This window comes from Anolis carolinensis, chromosome X (assembly GCF_035594765.1).
Source record: "Anolis carolinensis isolate JA03-04 chromosome X, rAnoCar3.1.pri, whole genome shotgun sequence".
Taxonomy (NCBI): Eukaryota; Metazoa; Chordata; class Lepidosauria; order Squamata; family Dactyloidae; genus Anolis; species Anolis carolinensis.
The window spans coordinates 4695958-4708195 of NC_085847.1; the positions used below are offsets into that span (position 1 = coordinate 4695958).

The window sequence follows — 12238 nt, forward strand, 5'->3', positions numbered from 1 at the left end:
GTTAGGAATCGGCCCAGCTGTCTTGATGGCCTTAAAGTTGGGTGAAACCAACAACCCCCTCCCCCAATGTCTTATCCACCACATGAATCCTTTTTATTTGGTAGATTGGTAAGGCTTTAGATATATGGTGGGCAACCAATAAGAGCAATAACTAGACATTCCAGATTAGAAGAACTCTAGAGGCACTAACAAGTGTGACATTTAACTTTAGCAGATTTAACAGAAGAACTCTGAAAGTGATTCCCTATCACATCTAAACATATATTCCCATTTATTCAGAAGGAAGGGAATTGCATTAACATTTTCTAAGAAAATTAAGAGATATACTGTATAGAGATACTTCCCAGCACAATTATCTAACACTCTGAAGTCTACACATAACAGCATTGTGGGTGAGTTTTCCAAACTGTGTGTCATGACACATTAGTGTGTCAGCTGTAGCGTATAGGTGTGTTGTGTAAACGTAGGGAGAAATGATATATGGAAATGTATGTTTTTTTCTTACAAATCATATATTTTAAAAAATTTTGATACGGCCGATGGGCTAATCAATAAAACGTGATTTTGATTTTGATATTTTAAAAAATACAAATGAAAGGTTTTCATTAGATATGTTGAGTTCCCCTACGTTTTGTTATTACAATGTATGTATAATGGCTTGGTTTAACCTCTGGTTTGCGATAAAACTGGATGACTGTGTTGCGAAATGATGTACATTTAAACTGTGCCACCAACATGAAATGTTTGGAATGCTCTGGTCTAAGTGTTTTTCTAAAGTAAAATTGTGGCATTATGTGAATAGGGCTCTCTTTTGTTCTTTATTGGGGGCTCATCTGATGTTAAGGCCCACTCCTTAGTATAAAAGCCTTTAAGTTTCAGAGAAAGAGGAGGACTCTCAGGACAAGTGCGCTGCCTTGAAAATGTGTACTGAATTACTGTGTCGTGAACTGATCCATGTCTAAAACGTGTGTCACCAATATAAAATGTTTGGAAAGCTCTACTATAAGGCATCTCTTTTCTAGGAACACAGATGACAAGACATTATCTTTCCACTATATACAATCATCAACTATAGTATATTGAAGCAATCACTTCCAAATTCTTAAGTGACAGAGCAGTCTGTGTAATTTCCACTAACTCACATATTTATACTTTCTGAAGCCGAGAAACGATCCTTTAAAACAACATGGAGGCAAAGATTTTCTGGTTCAAGTCATGCAACGAGTGAGCACACTCAGGGCTTTCCATATAAAATGTCAACTCTGGAGGAATGTAAAAGGGGGGGGGGGAGCCAGGAGAAGAGAAAGCTTTCCACATTTTCACCTCCCACGCAGCTGTTGTCAGTGGGACAAAAGCCCTTGTCAAAACACACAGTTAAAAAAATGCGAGGAATGGCAACCGTTGACAGCTATGGGGGCTCATTGAAAGACAAAAACCTCAATTACCTGAATTTTCCTACAGGCCTGTTAACACTCCTGGTCTCTAAGTAAATCTGTAAACAGCCCATTGTGTTGTGTTCATAAAGGCTTGTAAAGGGATTACTGGCAGAGTTTTGCCAATTGCCTCTTAATTCTGCCAAGAATGTTTGCAAAGCAGATCCTAATTGCCCTACTTTTATTTTACTTATTTATTTATTTTTGTAGACACCGTTTTAGGGGGGGGGGGGGGGGCAGTGACAGGTTTCAGCCTGAATCACGCTGGAGGAAAGTAAGCTTTATTAAACAATTCCAAACAAACAAGACTTTGCAAAGTTGGCTCCATCTGCGAGTAAGAAGTCGCATGTCTTTCTCTAGGGGCACAAAGGAGGGAGAGGGAGGGAACTGGGTCATATTTTGAATTCAACCTAAATTCCTGGGAGACCATGGCCATTTTGCAAGTCTGTGCATGTGTGAATATTTTCACCACAGAACAGAAAGAACAAGAGATTCCACAACAAAACGTTCCCAAGAGCGTTTCATTAAATTAGATTTTAAGTTGCAGGATCACATTGCAATCCTTGCTGTTGCTACTGAGTGTTGCAGTTAGATGTGCTTTACCAATGTTGTGATGTGACTGATTTAAATTTTACTGTGAACTATGATTGCGAACTATATACTGAGCTGGACTACACAATGGCCAACAACTTTAATACAATAAAATAAATAGACTTCGCCTCTGATAGAAACATTACAGGCTCATGAAACATAAAAATGCCAAAAGGGAAAGCAGTGATAACTGTACAGTTAACTGCTTGGTAGATTTGCACCTCCCTAGTGACCGTAACAATCAAGAATGCCCTTGATTTAACCTAATTCTGAGCAACTTCTAATTATGAAATGTTGCAAATTTTCATTGTGTTGTGCTGACCTTCTGGTGACAATATCTAAATGTGTACAAGAACAAAAATGAGTTCTGATTTGATAAAGTTAATTTATGCTTACATTACATTACGGTTTTGGAATGCAATGTACTCTACGTGGGCTGCCCTTCTGCTTTGATCAGACCTCACCTAGGATAACCCTGTGTCCAGTTTTGGGAGTCACAATTCAAGGAGGATATTAACAAGCTGGAAGGTGTCCAGAGAAGGGCAGCCAAAATGGCAAAAGGTCTGGAAGCCAAGCCCTATGAGAAACAGCTTCAGGAGCCGGGTCTGTTTAACTTGGAGAAAATAATGCTGAGAGGGGACACAAGGTATGCATGTAAAAGAAGTTCTAGGACTAAACTAATTTTGATACTCAGGATCTATCTACACTTAGGGGAAAAAAACCTATTTGCACCATACTTTCTGAATCCACATGAATTCTGCGTTTGCCCCATTAATGTCACCCACAACAATCACCTTGTGGTGAGTTTACCTTAAGTGGCCAAACACATCTTCTTAATGTGAGCCTGCTTCTGAAAAACACATCCCATTTGTACTATTGTCAGTCACATAGCAACGGCCACTTTGCTTTTTCTTACCTAACAGTCATATAACTACAGTAGAGTCTCACTTATCCAAGCCTCGCTTATCCAAGCTTCTGGATAATCCAAGCCATTTTTGTAGTCAATGTTTTCAATATATCATGATATTTTGGTGCTAAATTCATAAATACAGTAATTACAACATAACATTACTGCGTATTGAACTACTTTTTCTGTCAAATTTGTTGTATAACATGATGTTTTGGTGCTTAATTTGTAAAATCATAACCTATTTTGATGTTTAATAGGCTTTTCCTTAATCCCTCCTTATTATCCAAGATATTCGCTTATCCAAGCTTCGGCCGGCCCATTTAGCTTGGATAAGTGAGACTCTACTGTATATCAATAAAGTGTATTATTATATGTCTGCCCACAAAAGTCATCTTCAGCCATCCTGTTATGTGGCTGTGTGATACTACTGATACATGGTTATACGGATCTGTGATTATCTGCATACACATTTCTTTAAAAAAATTACTGGCAGCAAATTTGAATTTAAAAATTCAACAGTGACCAAGCACACTTCCTGGTGGGAATGTTCACATAACCTGCTAACCCTTGTCACCTGCCATCAAACAGTTCGAGCCACCTCTAACTCCCTCTCCAAGCCCAACGCAAAGCCACCTATTGAGGTTGGCCACATGGGGGAAAACATCTGGAATTTGTTCAGATCAGGGACAAAGATCCAGTTGAGATGCAAATTGTCACGAATGGCAGCATAGTAGCCTATATGGGGTGAGTATGGGGTTTTTTGGCCATGTAACAGGGCCATAGTGCTCACTGATTTTGTGGGAACCCATTGCAGTCTTGTCTCTCACAAGTAATTACACAGTCCAACAAAAAAAAACTCTAGTGTATTTGCTTTTAGGCCTGTACCTGGGGTTAATTGGGGTGCTGATCCAGAATATTGCATCTGATAGAGCGCATCAGCTCTAGTTTTCTATGGGCAAGCAGATGGTGACTGGTAGATTCCATACGTTCAGTATATCAAAAATTAAGGCTGAGGGGGGAAAACTGGTGCCATTTTTGTAATCCGCAGGTCAAATATACTCAAAAACAGAATGAACATTTGAGACAACAAAATGTTATTTATTGGTGATGAAATCTGTGTGGGCCCAGGATGCACCATGGCTATAAGGTGGGAGGCAGTTTCTTCTGTCCCATTCCCTTTCAGCCTTGGCAACATATTAATGTCTGCAGCGTGTTGTTTCAGAAGATGGGGGGAAAGGGAACTCTATCATGAGCCAAGCTGACAGAAAAGCCTGCTAATGGGACATGAGGCTTACGCATAAAAAAGAAACTGCCAAAACATTAAGCTACCTCCAAGTGTCGGAGGGGTACTGATTTATTGAAGCAATTTTGCCACTGTGTCCTTTATAAAGTCCCTGGAGCCTTCCTGCTGGCAAGAAACTGTGAGCTGTTGTAGCTCGGTGTAGACACTGGCCAAGAGGTTTGGGAAGGAGGAGGAGGGAAGCGCCACGGAGAGAGCCAGAAAGGGGAAGGAAATCGAATGTTGACTTGAACTTGCCCCCGGCAGGAAAGAGTCCTCTTAGCTCCACTAGCTCTTTGACAGCTTGATGAAATGAGTCCAGGGCCTCCCCGTGGCTAGACCAGCTCAGACTTCAGACTGCGATGGGGGACAGGGAGTTGGGGGAGAGCTGTAAGAAACAGGCTGCGCCTGAGGGCAGCAATTTCCTCCCGTCAACCCTCCTCTCTGCTTTTCTCTCTTCTCAGCATTTGCTGGCAGTGGAGGCACAGAAGCACTACACATGTACAAGCACAACACATCCTTTGGTTCCCTCTGTTTGGGGACAGCACAGCAAGAGCGCTGTAATGGTGGCAACCGAGGCTAGCCTCAAGCACTAGAACTCATTACGAGGGGCAATGGCGCATTGTACGCCTGGCACAGCCGGGTCCCCTGTCGTGGTGGTCATTTTGCTAAGTAACCAACAGCTGTCATCTGCAAGCTCAGCAATGGAAAGCATTTGTGTGTGTGTGTGGAGGGGGGGATTGAGGTTGGCTAATGCCCCCTTTTACCTCTCAGCTCGGTTTGAACAACAAAAAATACTTTGCATGTCCTTAGGAATTGGTTACTCCAACCATATGATGCTGTCATCCCGCACCCCATCACCCCAAAGCTGCCTCCGCTTGATAACCCAGGTTGCCCTGGTGGGTCAAAGAGCCAATACTCTGAGAATACTATTTAAAAGTCTCTTTTAATTCCACAAAAGCGAATTGATCTGCTACAGCTCTGGGGTCAACCCCCAAAGGAGCCACTACATTCCCCAGCCGCCTCCAATCCCCTTTTCTCTTCTCTTTTTCTTAGTCTTCATAAATTAATCAGGAAGGCCCTGACTAAGTCATTTCATGCTGTACAACATAAAAGGAAGTCCCTTGGTGCACTAACCTAGAGGATCTATTAAAAGCAGGAGGAGGAGGGAGCAAAAATCAGAAGGAGGAAAGACGTGGGGCAGGCGGGGGGAGAGGTGGAAAGAGAAAAGCAAAGTGTGTGTGGGGGGGAGGGAAACACTCAACCTTTTTTGATTTTTTGTTAGGATAAAAGCTAGAGGACTTTGTTACAGATTCTAGCCTACATCAAAACACCTTAAATAATTCAAAGAACATGTTTAAAGAGAAGAAACTGAATGTTGCTCTGATGTTCAGCAGCTGCAAATGCAGAATATTACCCCAAACAGCACAGCCTGCTATGGGAGGCGGAGGGACGGGGGCGGCGAGCAGAGAGAAAGCAGCCTTGAGCATTCCAGTGCTTGAGAAATATGTCAGAACCTGTAAAAATCATAATTTCCAGCAAGTTTTTTCCCTTCCTCGGGTGTATGTGCGTGTGTGCGCGCGCGCATGACATAAACTCAGTGAGACTGAAATGTAGGTTTCTGACAAGCTGTTAACAAGACAACTTTCGAAATCTGTCTGGAGCTCTCTGGGAGATGGGCTGCCATTTCACTGCTCCGGCGAAGTTCATGACATGACAAGCAAAAATCAGGAAACAGAGACCTAAAAACCTTGGTGTAATTTTCATTGGCTTCTGTTATGAAATAATTCAGGCAGAAGACATATTAGGAGGCTAAACAACTTTTTCAAAAAAGGAAGAGGGCAGGAGGGGAAAAATCCAAGAACCTGAAAATCATTGTTTGAATCCGATGCTTTGGAAAAAGGAAACATCATAAGAAATGGAGGATAATGGGGAATGGGATAATGGTGGTGTGGGAAGAAGGGGATAGAGAGAATCCCCCAATGAAAAGTTAAACCAAAGAGGAATTTTAAAAGCTGCCATTCTTTAGATTACACGTGTCAAACTCAAGGCCCGTGGGCCGAGTCCAGGCTGCCATGTCATTTTATGTGTCCCTCCAGATGCTGGACTAAAACTCTTCTTGTGCTGTTCAGCAGCAGTTCCTGCCTTCCTCTGGTCCACTCACTTTACTGCCTGAAGCAGTTTGCTTCAGTGTGCAGTCTGGCAAAGTCTGCCCTCTGAGACAATAATGATCCCAAATGATAGAAATGCCAGAAGATGTTCACCGAGAAGCGATCTGCGGCTAAAATAAACAGACAGACACACAGAGTAGTAGGAATCTACTGCAGAAATAACCTTTAGCAACGCTAGGGGAACCATATTATTGTCAGCTACTCCTGTTGTGCATAGGGATGTACTGTTTACATTTCATTGCCATTTGAATGCATGTGTCTTTCCTTATACCCTACTACCTGTCAGTTGGTAATACTTCATACACCTGGTGTATGAAAGGTTGTAGTTACAAGCTGGGGAGATGCAGGGAACGCCGTGGATGAAGCATATCTGGATTTTAGTAAGGCCTTCGACAAGGTCCCCAATGATCTTCTGGCAAACAAGCTAATCAAATGTGGACTAGGGAAAATTACAGTCAGGTGGATCTGTAATTGGTTAAGTGAACAAACCCATGGGTGCTCACCAATGCTTTCTCTTCATCCTGGAAAGAAGTGACGAATGGAGTGCCGCAGGGTTCCATCCTGGGCCCGGTTCTGTTCAACATCTTTATTAACAATTTAGATGAAGGGTCAGAAGGCATGATCATCAAGTTTGCAGACGACACCAAATTGGGAGGGATAGCCAATACTCCAGAAGGCTGTGGCGCAGGCTGGTTAGCAGCCAGCTGCAATAAATCACTCCGACCAAGAGGTCATGAGTTCGAGGCCAGCCCGTGTCGGGGTGAGCACCCGACAATTAAAAATAAAATATAGCCCCTGCTCGTTGCTGACCTATGTAACCCGAAAGATAGTTGCATCTATCAAGTAGGAAATTTAGGTACTATTTATATGTAGGGAGGCTAATTTACGACGCCATAAAAATCATTCAGCCGCCATTGGAATGAGGAAGTGCCGTCGCAGTGGATGATGAAGCAGCTCCTCCCCCTGTGGCCGGAATCAAGCATACCCTCAGGAAGCTGGAAGCTGGAGAAGGTTTAAATTGCCTCTGCGACTGTCTCTGTCTCTGTTCTATGTTATACGGCATTGAATGTTTGCCTTATATGTGTACAATGTGATCCGCCCTGAGTCCCCTTCGGGGTGAGAAGGGCCGAATATAAATACTGTAAATAAATAAATAAATTCAAAACAATTTTAACAGATTAGAAAGATGATTGGCCAAAACAGGTTGAGCATAAAAGTGCTGAAGTCTGGTCCTCGTACCCATTTAAAAAACCCACTCCATCTTCTGCTGTTCACAAATACGTTTTCATGGTTGCAGCCTAAAAGACACTAAACAAGACACTGAATCTTGACATATTTGATAAACCATCTCTCCCCACCAACAATATTTCATTCATGTGGTCAACATTTGTTTGCTTGGCTGCTTAACAAAAAAAAATCACAATAATAACAAGGCCATTTCCCCATTCCCACCACCACCATTTTTCATAGACAGAGCTTCAAAAGAATAAGCTACTCTTGCAACCATGACCATTATTCTTTAACAAGAGAAAGGGAGAGAGAGAGAGAGAGAGAGAGAGAGAACGAGAGAGAAGAAAGAAAATCCTTCCTAGCAACAGCAATTATGATACGTTCATGTCAAATGAATTATATTACTGAAAATAAATCTTTCTAAGATGCACAAGAGGGTTATCTGGCTCCAGTCAGACTTATGCATTACTGGTTTTATATGTTGAACTCTAGTTGATTAATATAGGTAATCAAATTATACAGCCTTCCACTGTGCTCTCAAATTCAAGGCTATAATGTTTTCAATGACAAAGTTCATAGAGTTGTATAAAAATGTACCTCATGCCGTACCAGCCCTTTATTGCTGCAGTAAAATGCCATTTTCAATTTAGTAATAAGTGATATAAAACAGAGTGTCTTGATTGGCAGGTTCATTATATGGAACATGAAGACAAGGGGCAAAGGTTGCTGATATGAGACCATGTTTCCACATAAGCCAAATTTTTCAAAATCGAATGATCTATGTATGTATGTATATGGCTGGAGTTACACTTAAAGAATGTACCTATTCTGACGTACATGCAAATTCAACTTAAGAACAAACCTACAGAACCTATCTTGTTCGAAACTTCGGGACTGCCTAAGGGCTTAGAGATAATAAGGAGATCATGGACCATAGTATAATAAGTTTGGCCACGGACTCCAGAACACCTTGTTCAGTCTAGGACTTTTCCTTGGCAATAATCCTATTTTTCGCTCCAGCTCCTGGTCCAGGATTTCCACTGACTGGATCCCAGCCATTGCTTGGAGGCTGCCAGCTGTGACAGGTGCTCAATGAAAAGCCATTTTCATGGTGACAATTAGGCTTTAGGGTTTAGTCTGGCTGAGGTTCAACCATGGAGACTTCTCTTTGCAATCTGGCTCTAGCAGGAGATTGGTGAAAAGGAGACGCTCCTCAATGCCCTATACATTTATTACAGAAGTTCTGGGCCAAAAGGAGTGATACAGGTTGTGCATCCCTTATCCAAAATGCTTGAGACCAGAAGTGTGTTGGATTTCTGATTCTGTGGTCATCTGGACAGCTGAATTGGGACCATTTTGGCCCGATCTGTTGTCCACATACATAATAGCCTTTGTGGTTGCATCAGTTGAGGTCAGAATGGGGCGCCCCCATGATCTGCAATGAGGAGGGCTTGCTCTAATCCCTCCTTGCGTTTAAACAAGTGTCCCATTTTGACCTCAACATATGTGATAGGCAATAGCACTGCAGAAGGTTCAGGCCTGAGACTCTAGCCGTCACCATAGTTATTTGGCTCCAGATTAGATGGTTCGTGAAAATTAGGCCCAAAGATCAGTGGTGCATCCCACTATGGGGCAAAAATGCCCACTAGAGCTCCTGCTTTTGCCCATATCTGGATTAGTGTAGTAGAACTGATTTGGGAGATCCCAGAAGTCAGATAATTTGTCCAACTGTACTCATCTGTCAAGAATGGTGGTAGACTCACTGAAGACAATTCTGCAATGAATATTATCAAGTCAATTTTCCCATCATGATTTAAGTTTAAGTTTTTTTTTTCAAGGAGGGGGGCTACAAAGTTATATAATAACAAATTATGGAATGGGAAGTGGTATGGTGCCTGTCTGGGAACACACGGCTTAGACAGGCAGGTGAAAGTATCTAAGTTCACTGGGTTGCCAGAGACAACCTCCAATGACTTGTTTTGAAGTTGGCAGCTTTAGAGTGTGGGTGTGAGGTTCTTCTCACATTCCCTCAGTTGTCAATTAAAATTAATCTTTCAGAAGCACCTTTGTGCAGCTAACCGATGCCCAGATGGAACTCAGCAGAACGAACAAGAGAGAAGACAGCTCCAGAACAGGCATCCATTGTACATTCATCTCTAAGGAAAGAGATGTCTACTAAATGGCCGGTAAATGGGTGAACAAGGGGTATACTGTATTCATATGGAATGAGTAAGATAAATTGGCAAGCGGTTTTTGAAATTATTTTGTGGAGTTATTTGAATAAGCTCTCTCACTAAACTAGGGTCTTCTCCGGACCAAAAACACATTTTAAATAAATATGTAAAGTTATACACAGCGTTGTCAGGAGTTGGTAGTGTTTTCTTCTGCTAGTTTCCTTGGCAACTTGACCTTTTGGTATATTTCCAAAGTGGGGGGGGGGGGGGGGAGGAAATAGGAAGCATGCCCTTCCTAAATCATAGCACAATAATCTTGTGATTAAAAGCAACACTAGAATGTGGCCTTGACACAAGATGGAGAATTAATAACTCTGTATTAAATGATCCAGTGATGTTAAATCAAATTAAAGTAGCCTTGCAAGAATATTTAACGCTTAATGATGGGCTCTGTATCAGAGCAGGTTTAATCTAGGATGCAGCTATAGATGTCATGAGAAGGAATTAATCAGCATTGCTCCCACTAAAACAGAAATGCAAAATTGCTGAACAGAATGAATTAGAAACAGATTAGAGAACTAGGACTTAAACATAAAAGAAACTAAGCCGATGCCACCCTCAGAGAGCTAATTTGATATACAGGAGAACTTAATTTGCCTTTAACGGTGGAATCAGACTGTTTAATGTAAGGAGACTTACATTACGACGCACGAAATAATATTCCTTTGCCATGTCAATTGAAATGAAAGCCCATCCAAAATATCAGACTAGGATTTTTTAAAATAAAAAAAAACCCAGATGAATATGGTTATTGCTGCCTAAGGGAATACAAGAACATTCTATGCAATCTCTGTTGGCGGAAAGACGTTTTATTCACAGAAAATGTCTTAGAGCATATTTGTATCAGGCTCACAAGTTAAAACCCTGAAGTGACAGATAACTCAGTATTAAGGGACCATATATGTGCACATGGTAAATGAAGAGGAGAGGAAAAATGAAAACTGATTAGTGTCCAATGCATTCTGGATTATTTATCAGAAAAAAGGGTTTTATGCCTTCACAGGCTGTGTCTACATGGGTCAAATAATGTGGACCTTTCACCTGCTATGGAAATTTGTAGCAGAAGTGCTGCATCCAGCCGTTCATCCAGTGCAAGGGGGGACAGGAATTGTTCCTATGATCCCACTGTTTTGGAGGCATGAACAGATGGATCTACTAGATCCAGTGTTCATATACCCAACAGATCCACCACTGTGTTACTGGACAGAAGCAGCTTCCAAGCAGATGATGGCTAGTGACATCACCAAGCCATGTGCCCAGTAGAAGTAGCATCACCAGCTACTGGTTAGGACCTTTAAAGCTCTACATGGTTTAGTTCCAGGCCCAGGTTATTTACAGGATGATCTTGTCCTGTATAACCCACACCATACACTTAGGTTCTTTGGGGGACATTTACTTCAACCAGCCAGAATCCAACTAGCAAACGTCACTGAGAGGACCTTTTTATTGGTGGCCCCGGATCCCTATGTAGAATCCAGTATCGCTGTCTCCACAGTGTCTCCTCTGTGTGGCCATAATGAGTCTCAGAACCACATTTTTCATACGATCCCAAGCAGCATTATGTGCCTGTGTAGAAGGGCTTCCTGCTAATGATAAAGAAGACCCCTGCTTTAATATTTTAAAACACTTCTTTATAAGCGGACAAGATCAGGGTGCAAGATCAGGGTCATGGACAAAAAAACTACAACAATTTGAAAAGTGTCATGATACATGATAGAGATATTTAGATAAATCTTCCCTCTTTTCAAAGGACCGTCACAATGCTTCCAAAGATGTGGTCATTACTGTGAATGTTATAATGCACATCACACAACAGAGAATATGCAAGGCAGTACAAAATTCAGTATGATTAATATAAGATTAGCTGGTGTTTGCACAAAGCTTTGAAGATGTAAAGTACTAATTAGAATTTCTAGATTAGTTTGGTTTGTGCCCCAGTATAATCCAAATCGGTAAATAAAATGTGCTAAGATTTAAACACATGTACTGGCCCGCAGATTAGGGCACCCAGGAGGTATTATGAAACACTTTAATTTTAAAGTGGATAAATAAAAATGAATGAGTGAAAGTGAGTCATAAAATAGCTAAGAAAGAAGGAAAAGATGGGGCCAGTAATATTCCAGAAACCCACCATTTCATGTAACATCTGGAAGGGTCAACTTGAAAGATGCCGTTAATGATGTGCAAACAGAACTCACAGTGTGGATAGTAGCCTAAAATCTCCTCTCTGACCTGGGTCCTACATCTTTTAAGGAGTATATCTTCCAATAGGAGCTGGCATTATCCTTAAGACTGATTGAACAAACCCTGTTCATATGCTCATTTTTGCACCATGAAAGATCTGGGAAGACATAGGCAGGAGTAGCTTTCTGGATTCTGGAATTTGTACC

General features: G+C 41.6%; 1 protein-coding gene across 12 annotated transcripts in view; it reads right to left on the reverse strand.

The window, feature by feature from the left end:
* Positions 1–12238, reverse strand: part of fbrsl1 (fibrosin like 1) — a 428841-nt gene that overhangs the window by 190981 nt on the left and 225622 nt on the right. The window lies entirely within an intron of this gene.